This window comes from Rhinopithecus roxellana, chromosome 15 (genome assembly GCF_007565055.1).
Source record: "Rhinopithecus roxellana isolate Shanxi Qingling chromosome 15, ASM756505v1, whole genome shotgun sequence".
Taxonomy (NCBI): domain Eukaryota; kingdom Metazoa; phylum Chordata; class Mammalia; order Primates; family Cercopithecidae; genus Rhinopithecus; species Rhinopithecus roxellana.
The window spans coordinates 57735204-57755874 of NC_044563.1; the positions used below are offsets into that span (position 1 = coordinate 57735204).

The following is a 20671-nucleotide window of genomic DNA, read 5'->3' on the forward strand; positions in this document are numbered from 1 at the left end:
ATACAAAATTAGCCAGATTTGGTGGTATACACCTGTAATCCCAGCTACTTGGGAGGCTAAGCCAAGAGAATCTCTTGAACACAGGAGGCAGAGGTTGCAGTGAGCCAAGATCATGCCATTGCACTCCAGCCTGGGCAACAAGAGTGAAACTCCGTCTCAATATATATATATATATCTCCTATGGTATAGTCACTCCACGCAGCCCTCCCTCCAATCCTGTTGTCTGGAAGCCTGTCCTGCAACCACCTGTAAGTCAAAGCCTGTAGGAGCTTTGGCCTCACAGGTTCTGCCCTCTGCTGGCCAAATCCTGACACATCGCCTTAAACCCTCAAAGCAAAACCAATCACCGATTCAACAGGTATTATTGAGTGCCTACTATGTGCCAAGCATTCACCTAGGCACACTTGGAATACATAAGTAAACAAAAACATCCCAGAAGTCCCTGCACTAATACTTAAGAGCATTTACTCCATGCAAAGCATTGGTCTAAGCGTTTTACACACTTGAACTCATTTAGCTTTTAAAACCCTCATAACAACCCTATGCAGTAAGTAGGTATTCCTTACAAGTACTTCCATAGAGCCCAGTTGTTTTTGACCTAGCACCTTCACGTACTTTCAGCCCAATTTAGGTCCCAACCCAGCCTGGAGCATGGATCTGAACAGTCCCCAGAAATGAATGAGAAAGTGATTTGGGAAAAGGATGGCAGAGTACTGACACCAGTGGTCTGAAGTTGGGTTTCCTGGAAACAGATCTTGAGACAGTCTTTTTTTTTTTTTTTTTTTTTTGAGACAGGGTCTCGCTCTGTGGCTCAGGCTGGAGTGCAGTGGCCTAATCAGGGTTCACTGTAGCTTCGATTTCCTAGGCTCAAGCGATCCTCCCACATCAGTTTCCCAAGTAGCTAGGACTACAGGCATGTTCCATCCCATCCAGCTAATAGTTTATTTTAGTTGAGATGAGGTCTCACTATTTGCCCAGGCTGGTCTCAAACTCCTGAGCTCAAGCAATCCTCCCGCCTCAGCCTCCCAAAGGGCTGAGATTACGGACGTGAGCCACCGCACCTGGCCATCCGACAGACATTGATGGGAAGTGTTTTTCAGGAAAAACCTGCAAGGGAGAGAGTGGAGTAGACAGGAAAGGGAAAGTACCATACAAAGTGTGTCTCGGTCACATCTAGCCTTAACCTGATCCACAGGGAACTGTTATGTATGGGAGCATAAGTCCCACAGCAGAATTACACTCCCTTGAGACAAGGCAGCTGGCCTTTTGTATCCCCAAAGCAGTCAGTCATTGGTTGTGGGCCACCCTGGCAGGGAAGGGGGACAAGAAGGTTTTGAGGAGGTTCCCATCAGCTGTGGGGAAGGGAGCAGCTGTGAGCTACTGCAGAATAGAGCAGTGAAAGAAAGGTAAGCAAAGGAGTGCTCTTGGTTGGAGATTAGCAATAGCCTCATTCCTTGGGAAGGTTCTGAAGCTCTTTTTTCATCACAGAATTGGCCCCACCTTTTGTGACCTTATTTTGCTACCCTATATCAGTCATTGGCTGCTAGCTGCTACAGGGGTACTTACTCTTCCAGGGCGTGCTCATATTTGACTCAGGCCAAATCTCTGGGGATGGGGACAGCTCTAGGCTGACGACGGCAGCCTGGCGAAGGGGGCTCTGGGGCCCCATCAGCATCCATGATAGCTGTGCTATTGGGGAAACGAAAGTAGAAGCAGAGTGTCACATCTTGGGAGCTCCTTCTAGTTTAAGAGACAAGAAGCACACACCAAATAATGAACAAAAATAGGACAATACCAAATATAACTAAGTAGGAAACAGTATCATTAAGCATCAAAATGTGTGGGGGACAGATACTAATGTGGTGGTCAAGAAGAGGAGAGGACATCGGGCACAGTGGCTCACCCCTGTAATCCCAACACTTTGAGAGGCCAAGACAGGCAGATCACTTGAGGTCAGGATTTCAAGGCCAGCCAGGTGAAATCTCCTCTCTACTAAAAAAGAAAAAAAAAAAGTACAAAAATTAGCTGGGTGTGGTGATGTGTACCTGTAATCCCAGCAACTCAGAAGGCTGAGGCAGGAGAATCGGTTGAACCCAGAAGGCAGAGGTTGCAGTGAGCTGAGATGGCGCCACTGTACTCTAGCCTGGGTGACAGAGCAAGACTCTGTCTCAAAAAACAAAAACCAAAAAACAACAACAAACAAAAGCGTGGGTGGAGGGGGAGAGGGAAGTTCATGCATGTTTCCGGGAAGAAGTAGAATTTGTAGTGGAATATGAAGAACTGGTAGGATTTGGTTAGAAAGTCCAATGTAGGGCCAGGCACAGTAGCTCACTCCTGTAATCCCAGTACTCTGGGAGGCTGAGGCGGGTGGGTCACCTGAGCCTGGAAAGTCAAGTGGCTGCAGTGAACCGTGATAACGCCTCTGCACTCCAGCTCTCAAAAAGTAAGTAAATAAATAAATTAATTAAATTAAATAAAAAACAAAGGTCCAGTATAGTATGAGCCAAGCTCAGTGTTCAAAGTAGGTGGATGGCTTTGCCCTACTCAAACATTCAGAGACTGAGGATAGCAACTGCCATTTTCAACATTAGCTTCCAAGGTCACTCATTGTCAAAGCATTTTCTGGCTAGTGAGGAAAAAGACAAAATAGAATTCCAGGGCCAGGGATTTACTCTCAAGAAAGCAAGGCAAAAGCTGTGTCCATCTCTTCTGCTTAGCTCCATTGACGAGGGCTTAAACAACATGGCCACAAACTGGCTGCAAGGGGAGCTGGCAAATGAGGTGCCTATCTGAGTAGTCAAGTCCCAGCTAAACATCTATCACTGTGGAATAAGGAGAGAATTAATTTTGGTGGACAGCCCCAGAAATCTTCACCCCACCCTCCTCACTCTCCCCAACAGGCTCCTGTCTTCACCACACCTTCCTAACTCTTCCCTGCAGGATTAGTTAAGATAAAAACATTTATAACCCTGCTGGGAAGGAAGAAGTGCTGTTACTCTGGTTAGATCATGTTTTGGAGGGAGGGGGTGAAGACTGGAGCCTTCTGAGTATAACTTAGCCTATCCTGGGAGTGTGACTTTTGCTCATTTTTTTTTTTTTTTTTTTTTCTGGCACAGGTGAGTCTGGTCTCTCCTGTCATTGGAATAATATCCAAGATTTCGGTTTAGGCATAGGAGAAATAGACAAAGCAAGGCTTTCAGCCAACCACAGCCAACCTTGTATAGAAAAGGCATCTTGTTTCAGGTGCTGCTAAGAAACCAAGAACATGATTTCCCTGGGTGAAATGAGAGAACGATCTGTGGCAGTGGTTGAACTCTGAGGGAGAATGAGCTCCTGGGAACAAGAAATGCAGAAATTCATGAACAGGAAAGAAAAATTAATATTTTATGAACAACTGAATTTCTCATTGCACGTTGCCCTGGGACACAGGGAGCTGTCACCAAGGTTACAGCTCCTTCTTGGGGCGGCTCACAACCAATGAGGGGCTGATACAGGGATCCAAAGGTCTGATTCCATCACCGATTTGGGGCAACTCTGAGGGGCCATCTTAGCTCCGGAATTCCCCAGAAGATCAGCTGAGGCTTCAGTGGCAACCACCTTGTGAGTTAGCTTCTTCCTCTGCCCTCCCCTGCTTTCTCACTTCCTATTTTCCAAGAATACTTCCCCCAACAACCTTCTGCATGCAATTCTCCATCTCAATCTGTTTCCAAGAGAATCAATACTTCCTCAAGAACTGTGCCCTAACGTGGAGTTCATTCCAAAGTCAGTACCAGGAATAATAGAGCAATGGGATGATAGAATGTAGATGAGGTAGTTAGTGGTTCTAGCAAACTAAAAAGACAAGGCAGTGAGAGACAGCAGTGTAGGTAACAGCCAGCTCTATTCATTGAAAAAGAACTAGCCACTAGAGGGCCCAGCACTACAGGTTTACAGCTCTGCTGCTACTTTTTAGAGCACAGAATTTTACCCTTCATCTGGCAGACATCCAGCATAATTGTCCACACAGCTGGGAACATTGTTGGCCATGCTTCCTTCTCTTTTACCTATTCTGGAGACACCAGTGTCCTGGCCTCTTCTGATACCCTAGCACCAAGCCCGCATGCCATTACATATAAGCCTATTCCCATAAATAAAGGCTTCCAATGCCTGTTTTTTCTACCCACTGTTCTCATTGTTCCAAGGGACTCTGAAGATGTGAAATGTGAAATCCAAATAGTTGGTTGTGACCATCCTTACCTAGGAATGGAGAGAATCAGCAACATATTGTCTAGTCCTACCACTTTCTCTAACCCCCCATCCCCCCACCCACCAATTTGTAATAAAGATAAGACACATAGACTTAGATGCAAAATATAGTAGCCAAGGGAGAAAGGGGATATCAGAACCTTCTCAGAAGATGAAAAAGCTTGAGAACATTGTGTAATTGAGTGAATTAATGAATTATTTCTACCATGGATTTATTTAAAGACTCAAAGGAAATTTTCTTCTGCACCCTATTTGGAAGGACAGTCCTTTGCAGGTTGGGGGATTTCCCTTACCTCAGGAGGAAAATATTGGGAGGTCTCTGTTTCCAAAGTATAAATTCCTCAAGGATCAGAGTTAGATTGTGAGAGGGAAAACTCTGAGGGTTAAAGGGACAAGAGCTGGATTCTACAAGACCAGGAGGATGGAGGGGTGGTGGAAATCAGCCCATGAACTCTCCCCCATTGCCCTCCTAGTATCTCTGGCAGTGATGACTACAAAGACACGTGGGGGATAATTACCAAACCATAGCTTTGGGACCATACAAGGAGTTCTGGGTGGCTAGGTTTACAATGGAAGGCGTAAATGTCTTATGCAAGTGGGCCAGATACCTCTGGCTTCTCCACACCTGCTTGGACAATGAGCATCCTCAACACAACTGCAGTGGACTGAGATTGTCCCCCAGGTTTTCTGGATTGGGTAAGCCCTGGGGTTTTTGCATCCCCAGAAAGTCTCTGAAATTAGACAGAGACTGGCAGGTGGGGGTGAAGCTAAATTTAATTGGATTTGAATTAGATAAAAATTTGATTTGATTCAGAAAGGAGTAAAGAAATCTAATGTTCTTCTACTTGCTATTGAGCAAATTAAATGGGTTACAATATTGGGAGTTCTGATATCGCAATAGCAAACCTACCCTGGCCCGGTTAATAAAAGAATAGTAATACTTTATTGAGGGGTTGCCATGTGTTAGGCAGTGCATTCTTTCATTTAATCCTCACAATATACCTATGAGGTAGACTGAGACTTGGAGAAGTCAAGTGGGTTGCCCAAGGTCACATGGTTAGTAAATGGCAAACAAAGTTTGTCAGATTCCATGTCTAACTTCTACAGCCATTCATTCCCTGTTGTCTAGCCATTCATTCACTGATATCTAATCCATCATTTACTAATCTGTTTAGCCAGATATGCATTCAGACAGTAAATAGAATTAAATTATTCTGTTCCTTAAACAATGAGACAGATCTAGTTGGAGTTTAAAGAACAAAAGAACCTTAGAATCACAGAATGTTTGCACTGGCAGCTGGTCTAGTGGGAAGAGCAAAGCTTTAGAACCAGGTGGACTAGATTGGAATCTTGGCTCTGCTATTCATTCTGTATGTGATCTTGAGCAATTTATTTAACCTAATTATCAGCTTCCATATCTGTATATCACAAATATATATACATTCTCACTAGACTAATATGAAGAGTAGAGATAATGTCACATGGAACCAGTGCAAAAATGCAAGTCCCAGCACAAAATGAAAATGCTGGCACTTTGTTCAAAAATTACCAAGAATGTAAAGATGGTGACAGCAGAGTATTAAACCAAGTGTGGGGGCCCTTGTGAGCATAGGCCATGGTGGCACATCCACAGCCTGGCACAGAGTGGGTCTGCAATAAATTGTAGTCCTTTTCTCTCTAGATCACTGATTATAACCGTCTCCTTTTGCAGATGAGGAAACTGGAGTTCAAAGAAAAGCTTAAAAATGCAAATTAGGGCCAGGCGCGGTGGAGGCGCGGTGGCTCACACCTGTAATCCCAGCACTTTGGGAGGCCAAGGTGGGTGGATCATGAGGTCAGGTGTTCAAGACCAGCCTGGCCAACCTGGTGAAACACCATCTCTTAAAAATTTAAAAATTAGCCAGGTGTGGTGGCACGTGCCTGTCATCCCAGCTACTTGGGAGGCTAAGACAGGAGAATCACTTGAACCCAGGAGGCGGAGGTTGCAGTGAGAATCACTTGAACCCGGGAGGTGGAGGTTGCAGTGAGCCGAGTTCACCCCATTGCACTCCAGCCTGGGCAATAGAGCAAGACTCCGTCTTGGGGAGAGGGGGAAAACGCAATTTAGTACAAGAGCCAAGACCACAACCAGACCTCCTTTGTTCCCAGCCAGTGGTCTTTACCCAGCATTTCCAAAGTGGGTTCTATATGATAATAGATATTCCATGTATAAAAGTTTCCATCAACAAGCAAGTTTATAAAACACTGGATTAAGGTTAAACAGACATCTTTTGCAGAACTCTCCAGAACACTTTTATGTGCAACAGGTATCTCCAAGACAGGGATATAATATGGAACATTGCATAAAAGTATTTGACGTGGAACCCTTTTTCAGGAGCATATTAAGGATCTCTCAGAACTCTGTCAGAAATGCCACTCTAAACACTGCCCCAGGGTGATGGAAGTTTCCATGGGTTTTGATCTGTGGGGTGTGGTTGTTTCTATACTAAATTAGAAGCAAATATATTCTCCCCACTAGTCCTTTCTGTCAGCATCCCTGTCCCAGCTGACTTGTGAGCCTGAGGATATAAAGATAATGAAAACCAGACTTCAGGAAAAGCACACTTGTCTCGAGTCACCCAGCTGCATCCATAAGGCAGATGCAATATGCCGCTCTCCCAAGAGTAGAACACAGAGACAAAACATACACTAGGATCCCAAAATTCTTTTCATTCTGGGTAATTCGCTCACAGACACCACATTGCAAAAGTAATAGCTAAAGTCCCCTATAAAGTCACATAAGAAGCTAGGAAATCAGGATTCTCATCTTGGAGCCTTCATTTATTAGCTGTTTGACCTAAATTGATCAATTCATCTGCTCATCACTTTACTTTTATCGAATACCTTCTGGCATCAAATTAAATTAATTCCTCCCTTTGTCAAACTACCATTGTTTCATCTGTAGCACTCTCCCCCCAGGACTTTGAGAATCTCTGTGGAACGTAGTTTGAAAATCAGCAGGTTGGATGATTACTATAGACCATCTAGTCTATATGGATGGATGAAATCTATACAGAATCTATATGGAAAGGAACTATAGTTTCTTTCAGCTATAATAGTCTGTGATTCAAATTTATATACAGTTTTGCAAGCTATTGCCTCCGCCTATTAACCAAGGACCCTAGTTCCCTGAGAAATGCACCTCTTAATTTCTGAGAGGCCTGGAGAGTGATTCTCACATGCTGAACTGAGATGCCAGGTGACTTGGACACTTCTGGAGTTCCCAGTACATAGCATCTATTATATGGAATGCATGAAGGGGAGGAAACTCTCTCCATCATGATATACTTTGTCACATGGGTTTCTAATGGATAATATTTATGTCCTTTGACTCACAGAACTATCAGTAAAGCAGCTCTTCTATATTTTGCTGATTCCTTCCTAACCCCACTTTCCCTCTACAAATTCCTAAGCCTGAGCTACAGCAAGGCCAATAAACAAATCTGCGTGACAAACCTAATGTTAAATGTTGGCTCATTCCTCCTTGATTTTGAAGATTCTATTGCTGGACCCATGTTGCCTATCTCCTCACTTTCCTTAAGATGAGTTCTCTCCCAGGAGAGACCCAAAGCCCTCATGAAAAATGGACTTTGGGTGAGTTGGGCCTACTAGGTCGAATATGCCCAAATGGGTCCCCCAGGAAGCAGATGCCAAAATGGAGTGAGAAGTGCCAGAAATGTACTGGGGGAGAATGCCTGTGAAGGAGCAGGAGTAGATGAGGGAGCCTCAGATGGTGATGCAGATCTGACACCAGTGAAAAAAGAGGGAAGGAAGAAGGACCGGGCAGGAGGAGCCTCAGGTTTCAATGCAGCTCTGAGAAAGCCTCAGCCAGGCTGATGAGGAGCCCCAAAGCAGAGACTGCCCATTACAGGAGCCCATGTTGGGCAGGAATGGCCTGGCTTTCACACGTCTGCAGAGCTTGGTCAGTGGCAGGGAAGGCCAGGGTGAGCATGACCGGCGTGTAAACACTGCAGGAGAGCCCAAATGTGCTGCTGCCTGAGGCCAGCCACTAACTGCTCTCCTCCCTGCAGGCTCCCTGTGGGAGACCTGAGCAGCTCACTCACGGTGGCTGCCACATCACGAATACCTACGCCTGTGTGAATTCCAAAAGTGGACATAATTTAAGCTCAAACGGAGCCCCGTATGCACATTTATTACAATCTTGTGTTGAGTGTACAAAAAGTGTAGCACTTGGCACAGCAGCAGCCCCACCCTCACCAGTGGAACAATCGAAGCGAAAAAGGGCTAGTCTGGGAAGGTTTCAGGTAAACAGGTGAGTTTTTCTTACCATGATTGTCAACAGCAGCCTCCATTGTAGATTAACACTGTGTCAAGCTGAGTACAGAGAGAACAATTCTCAGGGAGCTTCAGTTTGCAATAAAATATTCCTCACATGAGGCTCTCAGAGCAGACTTTTGAAGAATTTACATGTCAATCACTGGATGCTCCAAGGAGGGAGGAGCTTCTAATAAGTTCTAATAAGAACTGGCCCTGGAAGCTACCAGAGAGACCTTGAAACTGATCTGGCAGCCAAGTGGGTTGTGCAAGGACATGCTCCACCCCTGGGACCCTGCCAGCCAAGCTGTAGGATTTGTTGAGAGGCAGGCCCAACACCTGTTGTGGCTGCTGGATGAGATTCAAAATTTAAGGAGAAAAGACAGAAAAGGAAGGAACTGGAAAAGAGGAATTTGTAGCTAGAAGAGGAAAGACAGCATGCTTTTCAGAACCATGTCAGAATTCATCCCGGGCTAATCACCTGCCAAAAAAGAGATAGTGTCAGTGGTAGAAAGAACACTGAAGATGACACTTAAGCTCTGCCGCTAACTCCCCGGCTGACCTCTGTCACTCACTGCCCCTCTGGGCCTGTGCTCCTTGGCTGTAATCTGCTGAGCTATGCCAGACACCTAAAATTCTTCCATTTGAACAGTCTAGGATTTAAACAAGCTTCCTTAAAATAATCTTGGAAGAACCTAGTATGAAATGGGTGGAGGGGGGAGGATAAAAAAGAATTTCCTGTGAACCCAGGAGCAATAATATCATATAACATAATATAACATAATAAGCTAACTAATCATAGCAAGCATTACAACAGGTGGGGGAATCTGGGAATGGGAGCCAGTAACATCTCTAAAGTAGAGGTAATTTCATGATCAAGACATCCAGTGCATTGAAACGTGACGCTGTTCTATCTTTATAGAGTGTGCAGATGGTTGGGAAGGAAATTAGTTCCACCTGTCAGCTAAAAGATCGGAGCTTCATATACATTCCATCAACACATGAACTCCTAATGTCACTAAAGCAAAGAGATGGAATGGTCTCTGTCCTTTCCTGAATGCTCTTCCAGTTTTCTCTTATAAAAGTCATTTCTACTCCCCTTTAAATCTGCATTCACAGTTTGTTTTCACTTAGATAAGAATGCTGGGAGGGGAAAGCATACTGTTTTTTCCCCCCAGTCCTACTATTTTAGGATTCTAGCAACAACAGGGTTGCATGCTCCCTTCTTATTTATTTCTTTCGTTGAGCTAAGAAGATGCCACAGATAAAAAACCAAAACGAAATGAAAAACTGCAGTCAAGAGAAGAACAAAATTAGCAGCCAATCCGGAAAAGGCTGTACAATCCCCAAGCCTTTAGATACTTTATCCTCCAGGCTGGGCCCTCCCAGAGAGGATCGAGTTTTCTCTTGGGGTTTCTTTTTGAATTAAGCACCACTGAGGGCTATGGTCCAGAAACACAAACTCTTAACCTCATCCCTGGTAGACAAACAGGTCTAGGGAGATTAAATAACCTGCAGGGAGAGAGTCCTCTGGGATCCATGGGAGACCAGACTGAAGCAAAGAAAAAAGGGACTGTGGTATCAGTGAGGACACAGGAGCAGCCACAGGAGGGCTGTGCTGCCTAAATAAATAATGGCATGTTTGGCAGCAGACCCAATTCTCAGACAGGCCTGGGGCCGACAGGTAGGCTGTTTGCTAACATACACTCACCCTTTGGATCTCAGCTTCAATGTTATTTCCTCTGGGAAGCAGGGTGCCACACACAGTTGTACTGGTTGCCTGCTGCACAGAAAATACATTCCAGATTTATACGTTTTTATAAAAATGTCCCGGAAGTTGGTGTTTTAAGGAAAGAGCACTCTTTTTTCTCTGATTCACAAAAAGGTGCTGGACTGGCAGTGACCTTGCTAAGAATCCTTTCCTAATTCTTATCAGAACAGGTTTAGTGCCCCTCCTATCTGTTCCAGAAGGACTCCGTCTACCATGGTATTTACCACACGTTATTCTAATTGCCTTTTTACTAGTGTATACCCAGTCTAGATTATCAGCTTTGTGAGTCAGAGGCTGTGTCTCGTTTGACACTGTACTCTGGACCCCAGAACAGTGCCTGGCCCTACCACAGGTTCAATGGTATTTGTTGAATGAATAAGCAACATATTCTGAGCCATTCCAATGCTCTTGCCCAAGTGGACAGAGAGCTTGTCATAATAGAGTACTAGTCATGTCCAGGGTTTGAGTCTTTGTTCTACCTCTAACTTACTACATGATGTTGGCAAGTCACTTCACCCCAGTATTCTTGATGTAAAATAGGGATAACCCTACCCTGTCCACCTCAGAGGGTCATTATGAGGAGTAGTTTAGAAGTATTACTAGGTAAACTTATGAAAATACTGAACACATGGGAAGTATAGGCCATTCCGGGAAACTTGGACTACAAGGGGTCCAGGACCAGGAGTGACCTTACATCTAAACATAGTTAAGTAGTCACCTCTGGCAGAAAACTAAAGATTTCTAGGCCAGGCAATACTTTTTTGGTTGCTATGGGTAGAAACCTCAAAATGTCAAAAGACACATTTATTGTTTCCTATAGGTAAGGGTAAATTTAAAGCTGGACCTCCAGGACAACTGGAAATAGGCACAATAATGCCACAAGGTAGATTGCATTCTTGTCCTCTCCCCCTGTCCCCACCCCACCACACTCCATCTGTCTCTTCTTTCTGGAAGTCAGCCCACCAGCTACAGACTGGCTTCTTCCACACAGCAAGGGATGTGGCTACTGACACCTCCTGGCTCCATCTCACACTTTTGCCATCTGAGGGGGACTGAGCCCCTTCCCTTACCTCTAATTTGCAAAATTTCTCTTTGGCCCTGGCTAGAAGATACATCTTCATCCCTGTGCCAAGGGTGAGAGATTCTGTGATTTCCAGCTCCTACTGGAACTACATAGTTGAAGTGGGGGATCAGTGTTCAAAAAGAAGGGAGGTACTGTTCTAAGAAAGGCTGGGTACTAGGATTTCCACTACAATTTTCTAAAGATCATCTCCCCACTGAGACCTGCCATTAGCAACATTAGCAATCAGTTAGCTTTGGTTTGGGCTCTGCTCCTCTAGCGCCATTCTTTCAAATACCCTGAGTTCCTTATAATAGAAGGAAGGGAACAGAAGGGTGCCAAGTATAGGAGAGGGACAAGCAAATAAGTAAACACAGTCTGCTTTCCTCTGCAGACCTGCAATAAATAACCAGAGAAGTGAGCCATGTGTCCAGAAAAATTTGTTCCCTTCCTAGGATTGATGGCAAGTGATGTCACCTGCTCAATGTCAGGTCCTAAATTCCTCTGTGCTTTGGCCAGGTTGTGGCTTGACAGCAATGTTTCTGAACTACGTGTCTGACCACTTTCACTTTTTGTACTGTAGCACTCCCTTCTTGTCTCCTTTTAAGTAGTCCAACTCACATATCTTATAAATGGACAAGCCAGAGTCCCAGAGAGAGAAAATTTATTATCCAACATCATACACTAAAAGGGAGTTCATGGTCAAGCCAAGATCAGATTCTAGGTCATCTGACATGTGTTTTTTCCAATTATACCATCCTTTGTTTTTCTGCATGTTTATAATCTGAGAGATGTAGTTCACCTCTTAATCTCACCTTCTTCTGGTTCTTTTGTCTTTCTGGGTCGCTTTTTAAGAGGACTTCTCAAGGTCAGCTTCACTATACTCCTATTTAGTCACCTCTGGATCCCAGTCAGTTAGCTACTGTCTTATCCTCCACTATCAGGAATGAAATTCCAATACCAGAGTCCCCATCCTACTGATGCAGTATTCTTTTCACTGCTCTTTAGCAGGAGCTCACTATTTAAGCTAGTCTTAACTTGTAGCAAAATTGCAGGCATCATCCTGGCTAACTCCTACTTACCTTCCAGATATCCATTTAGATCACTTTATTTCAGAAGGTAAAATATAAAATGTATACCAGGAATACTTTCTGTAAGCAACTCATAGTACCCCATGTGTATTAGTTCATTCTCACACTGCTAAAAATAACTACCTGAGACTGGGTAATTTATAAAGAAAAGAAGTTTAATCGGCTCATGGTTCTGCAGGCTGTATGGGCTTTTGCTTCTGGGGAGGCCTCAGGAAACTTACAATGACGGCTAAGGGGAAACAAGCCCATCTTCACATGGCCAGCAGGAGAGGTGGTGGGGAGGTGCTACACACTTTCAAACAACCAGATATTGTGAGAACTCTGTCACAAGACAGCACTAGGGGGATGGTGCTAAACCATTAGAAACCACCCCCATGATTTAGTTACCTCCCACCAGGCCCTACCTCCAACATTGGGAATTACAATTTAACATGAGATATGGGTGGGACACAGAACCAAACCATATCATTTCAGAAGGTAAAATATAAAATATGTATGAGGAATACTTTCTATATGCAACTCACAGTACTCCATACCTCCCCCAATAAAACATTTAGCACTCTAGACAATCATTGCCTGCTTACTGTGTCTCTTTTCTTCATTCTACTATAATTTCTATAAGAACAGAGGTCATTCCTATTCCCTTTACCATTATTTCCTCCAGGAAATGTTGCATAAATATTAGTTGAATGAATGACTAGAACACTGACTCTGTGGTTCCTAATTATTTGCACAGTAGCCATCAAATGACAAAAGGATGTGAAATACTTTATAAGTGAAGACATTATGTAGCTGTTGAGGATTATCCTAAAAGCACTCATTATACCATCTATCACTATAATATAAGCCTTCTCTGCTTGGAGATGCAAAAAAAAAAATTCAGTAGTCCATCCACAAAAGTTTCCCAGACTCTTACGTGATTGGAAGGGCTGTGCTACTGCCATAGGCAAACTTCATCACCAGTATCAAACATTGCCTTTGTGACATTTCCCTCACCTCAATGGCAGGTTAGACTCTGCCTCTGGTCTCAGTCCGCTTGGTGTCCCTGTCCTAAGTTTTTCCATGTGTTACCTCATTTACAACAAGGCTGTGAGAAAGGTTCTATTTTTACTACCCTTTAAACGATGGAAATATCAAGGTACAGGGAGGTTATATGACTCGCTCAAAGTCACAAAGCAACTGAGTAGTGGAGCCAGGATTCAAACCCAGTTCTTGCTCTGAATCACTATGCTATGTAAGACTCTTCTTTTGGCTGGGTGCGGTGGCTCATGCCTGTATTCCCAGCACTTTGGAAGGCTGAGGTGGGTGGATCACTTGAGTTCAGGAGTTCAAGGCCAGCCTGGGCAACATGATGAAACCCAATCTCTATTAAAAAATACAAAAATTAGGTCTGGCGTGGTGGTTCATGCCTGTAATCCCAGCACTTTGGGAGGCCAAGGTGGGAGGATCACCTGAGGTCAGGAGTTTGAGACCAGCCTGACCAACATGGAGAAACCCCCATCTCTACTAAAAATACAAAATTAGCTGGGCATGGTGGCGCATGCCTGTAATTCCAGCTACTCAGGAGGCGGAGGCAGGAGGATTGCTTGAGTCCAGGAGACAGTGATTGCAGAGAGCCACAATCATGCCACTGCACTCCATCCTGGGCAGTATATCAAGATCCTGTCTCAGAAAAAATAAATAAAAAGACTCTTCTTTCTATTACTTCTTCTACAGCAACCTTCTATCTTGTTTAGACTGCCTTCTTCCTGTTATCCAAACAGACCTTGGACTTTTCCAATTCTGTGTATCTGGAATATGATTTTATGAAGAACTCAGAGGAGTCTTATAGATTATTTTATGAAAGACTTCTATGTTATAGATGACAAAATGGTGGTATGTGTTATGGAAAGAACATCAGCTTTGGAACAAGGAGGCCCTACAGTCAAAGTCTGGCTGTTTTAGTTATCGATTGCTGTATAACAAACCACTCTACCACAGCCGCTTAAAACAACAGCAATTTCTTGTTTCTCACGATTACATGGATTGGCTGGGCAGCTTCTCTGTTGGTATTACCTGAGCTTGCTCACACTGCTGCATTCAGCAGGAGGGCTGAATGGGCTGGAAGGTTGCCCATGACCTCACATATCTTGCTTGACTGGGGTGACTTCCATGTGGACTGTCATCCTCCCAAAGGCTAGACCAGCTTTTTAAAATATTGGTCTTGATGAGAGGAGCTGAAAAGAATTTGTGGCTTTATTTAATCTGTCTCACTTCCTAGATGGTTTACCTTGGACAATTTCCTTTTTCTCTCCTGAGATCAGTTTCTTTGTCTTTACAATTCGGAGAGCAATCTCAACTGTCCCAGATTCTTGTAAGTATTAAATGAGATCATATATGTAATTATTAAATGAAATAATATAAAAAATTCCTGCCATACAACAACCATTTTTCCAATGTTACTTTTCATTGCATTTCTTGGGCCTTGTGTGAAGCCTTCCTCTTACTCGCCATAATCTCTCTATAGTTCACATAAATCCTTCACTCCAATCAAGATGCAGCTCTACTCTCGTGCCTCATGTTATACAATTTTTCAAAATTATTAGCTTGCAATAATTGTCTGTCTTAGGAAATTCCAAAGTTCTATGTATAAATTAACTGTTTTCAGGCTTTTCCACATCCCCACAGAAAAAAAAAAATCTAATAGATTAGCTTTACATGTAAAATTATTTATTGTTATGCATAATTCGTAATTTCTGTCTAGTTGGTGTCATAATTCTACCTTTTTATCCCCAATTTAAGAACACATACTGACATGCAAGTGAATGAGAATGTCTTTATTATCCTTATTTGTTCTAAAGGGAAATTATTTGCAAAAGTTGCATCTTTAATATTAGCAACACGTTAGTTGCCATGCCTCTCTGGTCTAAATCACTTATTTGGGGCTAAGCACACAGAACTTTATTTTTAAAATTCTTTTATGAATATGTCCTATCTTCCTAAGTAGATTAAAACTACCAATAAACCAAGGACCTTAATATATACATACATATGTGTAAACATGTGCACATAAGTTTAATTTATCTTGCAGCTCTATTACAGGGCCCTACACATAATAGAATTCAGTAGTATTCAGAATTTCAGAATAGAAAGCAATGCATGTTTCCCAGCTACTCCCTTTTGGGGCCCTGAGAGAAAACAATGCATGAAAACGCTGGGTACTCCATACTCATTATCTTAGGCCAGTGGGCCTTAAAGTTGTGGAAGCGTCACTTTTTATCAAAACACACAGGCCTGTTCCCTCCCTTCCCTTACTCATTGCTGTACCTTAGGATGGGACAGGGTAGGAGAGAGATGTATTTAGAAAACTTTTACAAACATTGTTGGTGTGAGAACTACCATAGCCTTAGACTCTGAGATTACTCAGTGTAGTTAACTCTTAACAGCTTTGTGCAGTTGCAGGAGGAAGCTTCTTTCTCCATCTCTCCATGCTATTTTGATTACCAAAAGCTGTTTTTATTTAACTGAACCCAGCTGCTGTTTTCTCAAAGTATGGTATTCATCTCCAGGGGTCTCAAAAATGTTGAGATTCACAGGTGTCCTAAGCTCTCTACAGTCTACTTACAAAACCTACCTTGCCAAATTTCCTAACCATAAAATCATTTCCTTCAATGCTTTCCTCCTTATCACAGTCAACTCATAAAAGTTCATACATTGGTAGGAGCTCTCATAAGACCTTGAAGATACCACAACAAATGCCTGGGGCTTGACTAATCTTTAGTTGCATAGAAGCCTGCTTTCTCTGTGATAATTCACACTGACTATTATGATTATGTTTGTGTCTAGTACAGTAGGAGACACCAGAAAGTGCTTAATAAGTACTTTTGTATTGACTGATTATAATGAGTTGTATATTTTGGTTTTTGTCAGGGCAGTGGAGAAAAGCCTCTATTTTTTTTTTTTTTTTTTCTTCTCTCTTTTTTTTTGGTGGTGGTAGGGGGAAGAGTCTCACTGTGTCACGCAGGCTGGAGTGCAGGGGCACAATCTTGGCTCACTACAACCTCCACCTCCCAGGCGCAACTCAAGCGATCCTCCCACCTCAGCCCCTCAAGTAGCTGGGACTACAAGTGCACACCACTGTGCCCAGCTAATTTTTTGTATTTTTAGTAGAGACGGGGTTTCCCCATGTTACCCAGGCTGGTCTCAAAGTCTTGGGCTCAAGCAGTCCGCCCACCTCAGCCTCCCAAAGTGCTGGGATTACGGGTGTAAGCCACCACATTTGGCTAAAAGCCTCTATTTCAATCTAGCTCTTAGTAGCTCAGAGAGAAGTTTCTTAAGAAAAGGGAAGAGGATAAAGCCTTAGAGAGGTTGTTAGCAATTTAGCATCTCTGAGTCAGGTGAGAGTATTTAATTTGCTCAATAAAGAGAACAATATGCTCTCCAGGTATGGTAAAGGCACTGCTACTGTGCCTACAGATGACAATACTATATTGTACACTTAAAAATCCCCTGTGTATACCAAGGGAGGACTGTACAAAGCCAAGGATATCATAAAGCATCTCAGGCCAATGCAACAGTGTTATGATGGGCAACCACAGTATTACTTTTGTTATTAGATTATAACATTACTTCATTACTGTTAAAGCATTGTTATTATTATTAAATTATAACTTAATGGTTAGCAGCAGGACCTTTATAATTAGAGCAATCTGAGTTTAAATTCCTGCTCTTCCACTTATCAGCTCTATGAAATTGAGCAAGTCACTTATTTAGGCTTCATATATGGAAATCATATATTCCCCCTTCCCCAAGTTTGCTGTTGTTAATTGTTGAGGACTGTAGTCATCCATTTGTTTAATGATGCTTTCAAACTGTTTTTGGAAAGAGGTATTCCCTGTTATGTGTAGTTACCAAAGCCTTTGCTCCATTATCTCAGTGCTTAGTGAAGTGACCTAACAAAGATTTCCTTAAGTACTCAGAGCCAAAAAAAAGAGAAAAAAATACTACTCTTCTGGTCTTTGCAGCTTGGTTGTGAGTGGGGACATTTTTGACCCCTACGCCAGTCCACCTACAGGTCTGCCTTTGCATGGAGCCCACAGATCTTCTAGAGGTGCCAAGCCTATGATCCTCTAAGGCCTTTCTTCCTTTCTTTTTTTTTTTTTTTTGAGACAGAGTCTTGCTCCTGTCTCCCAGGCTGGAGTGCAATGATGTGATCTCAGCTCACTGCAACCTCCACCTCCCGGGTTCAAGCCATTCTACTGCCTCAGCCTCTCGAGTAGCTGGGATTAGAGGTGCCCGCCACCATGCCTGGCTGTGCATGCACATGGTCCTGGGAGTGCATGGTCATCCCAGCACTTTGGGAGGCCTAGGTAGGCAGATCACCTGTGGTCAAGAGTTCGAGACCTGCCTAACCAAAATGGCAAAACCCCGTCTCTACTAAAAATACAAAAAATTAGTGGGCATGGTCGTGCATGCCTATAGTCCCAGCTACTGAGGAAGCTGAGGCACAAGAATCACTTGAACCCGGGAAGCGGAGGTTGCAGTGAGCTGAGATCGTGCCACTGCACTCCAGCCTGGGCGGCAGAGCAAGACTCTGTCTCAAAAAAAAAGCCATAGTGCTCTCTTACCAAAAGTCACTGCCCTTTTCCTTATTAAGCATTCCCCTGGTTGCTGTAAGTTTTGGATATTTCAGGGTCCCCAAAAAGTTGATTCTGTCAGTCTTTGATAGCTTATGTTTGTTTCAGTGGAAGCACCAATTCTTTGAGCACCCTACTGTGCCATTTTCTATAATGTCACCTAATGATGCTGTCTTGATACTATTTTCCTTTCTCTCCCCAGGCCTGAATCCTTGGTCTGTAGTTTTGATCCATGTCTCCTCACTACTTGGGAACCCATCCAGAGCCCTGTCTGTTCAGCCTGCACCTACCCAGTACCTTCAGGTTCCCAGCAGCTGCACATGGTTAATTCTTATCATGAAATATTATACATAATTTTAAATAAATGAACTAGAGCTACATTATCAACATAAAGATATCCCATAAATGTAATTTTGACTGAGACAAGCAAGTTACAAAAAGAGCATAAAGTATAAAACTATTTGTGTAATTTAAAAATACGCAAAACCGGATGGGCGTGGTGGCTCATGCCTGTAATTCCAGCACTTGGGAGGCTGAGGCAGGTGGATCACAATGTCAGGAGTTCGAGACCAGCCTAGCCAATATGGTGAAACCACGTCTCTACTAGAAAAATATATAAATTAGCCAGGCGTGGTGGCAGGCACCTGTAGTCCCAGCTATTCGGGAGGCTGAGGCAGAAGAATTGCTTGAACTCAGGAGGCCAAAGTTGCAGTGAGCTGAGATCACGCCACTGCATTCCAGCCCGGATGACAGAGCGAGACTCTGTCTAAAAAAAAAAGAAGAAAAAAAAAGTACAAAACCATAGATACATACCAAAATACTGATAATACTTCTCTGAGTAAAAGGACCACATAAAGTTTTTATTTTCTTTGTTTTGCTTATATTGTTTATTTTCTATATGTATTAGTTGTGCATTGCTGCTGTAACAAATTACCATGAACTCAATCAGTTAACACAATACAAATTTATTATCTTATGCCTGGAGGTCAGAAGTTCAAAGTGGGTCTCATAGAGTCAAAATGAAGGTGTCAGGAGGGATGAAGTCCTTCTGAAGGATCCAGGGGAGAATCCATTTCCTTGCTTTTTCCAAGTTCTAGAGGCTTCCTGATTTCCTTGGCGCATGGGCCCTTCTTCTCTCTCTAAAGCCAGCAATGATAGGTTCTCATAGCACATCACTCTGGCCCTGCTCCCATCATTATATTTCATTCTCTGACCTCTTCTTCCTCCCTCTTCTGCTGTTAATGACCCTTGTGATTACACTGGTGCCAGTTGGATGATCTAGGATAATGCTCCTTATCTGAAGATCCTAAACTTGATCACATCTGCAAAGTCCCATTTGGCATGTAAGGGAACATATTCACAGGCTCCAGGAATTAGGATATGGACATCTGTGGAAGGCCATTAATCTACCTGATACATTATAATAAATATGATGTGCTTGATAGAAGGAAAAAAACATGAGTTCAAAGGCTTCTTAAAACTACCTGCATAATGTGCTTGGATTTGTGCCAAAGCCAATGATTTTATGAAAATCCTCTAATCATCATATTCCATCTTTACATTTCATAGGCCCAAAATAAAAAACAAGTAATAAACAAGAATCTACACAAAGGTTGTGTATTCACCCTGCAGATAAAAGACCGACGCACCTGTTCCAACATTATTTTTCCTACATATAACTTTATATCATAACGGTATGAAAATATTATGTCAAAGGACTTTTAACTCATCTTCACTGACTGTAAAAGAAATGCAAATCAAGATGACCATTTTTTATAAAGTTGGAGAGAATGTAGGGTAAGAGGCGCCCTCACAGTAGGAATATAAGTACAGCTCCCAGGGACAGCAATTTGACAGTATCTGTCAAAACTTAAAATGCACATACCCCTTGTCAGCATTAACTCTATTTCTAAGGGTTTTTCCTGTAGATACTCTCATATGTTCCCAAATATGTAGATACAAGAATATCTAAGGTCCCGTTGTTGTAATGGTAAAATATTGGAAACAGTAAAAATGTCTATCTGTAGGGCAGTGGTTAAATAAACTGTGTATGTTCTGAGGTTAAGGGCCAAGATTGCACCTTAAAGAAAGTGAAAAGACAAGCAACAAATGGAAAGATCCTACAAGTATCAAGCATATATAAAGAATTCTTACCAATTAATAAGGAAATAGTACAATAGTGAAAGGTACAATAGACATAATCAAACATATCACAGAAGAAACACATAAGGCTAATAAACATACGAAAATACAATAAACCTCACAGGAAATTGGAAAAATGCAAATTGAGATCTCAATGATATGCCATTATTTATCTTTTCAAATGGTAAAAGGTAAGATGTCTGACAAAAGCAAGCATTAAAGAAAATATGAATTAAAGGACACTTTAATACATTGCTGAGGGAGTATAAATTGGAACAGCTACTTTGTTAAATTGTGTGATATTATTTCATGAAATTGAACATTTGTATCCTCTCTGATCTAGCACTTCCACTCCTAGATATACACCCAAAGAAAGCTTAGCATATGTGTACCTGGAAACACTTAAAGAATGTTCAGAACAGCACCAATCATA

General features: G+C 42.7%; 1 long non-coding RNA gene across 1 annotated transcript in view; it reads right to left on the reverse strand.

The window, feature by feature from the left end:
* Nucleotides 1-919: 919 nt before the first annotated feature.
* LOC115893567 overlaps nt 920-20671 on the reverse strand; it is a 44064-nt gene continuing 24312 nt past the window's right edge. The window contains exons 2-3 of the long non-coding RNA XR_004053590.1: nt 1567-1689; nt 920-1107 (exon numbers count right to left, since the gene is read on the reverse strand). This is a non-coding gene — a long non-coding RNA (uncharacterized LOC115893567). The remainder of the gene's footprint in view (nt 1108-1566; nt 1690-20671) is intronic.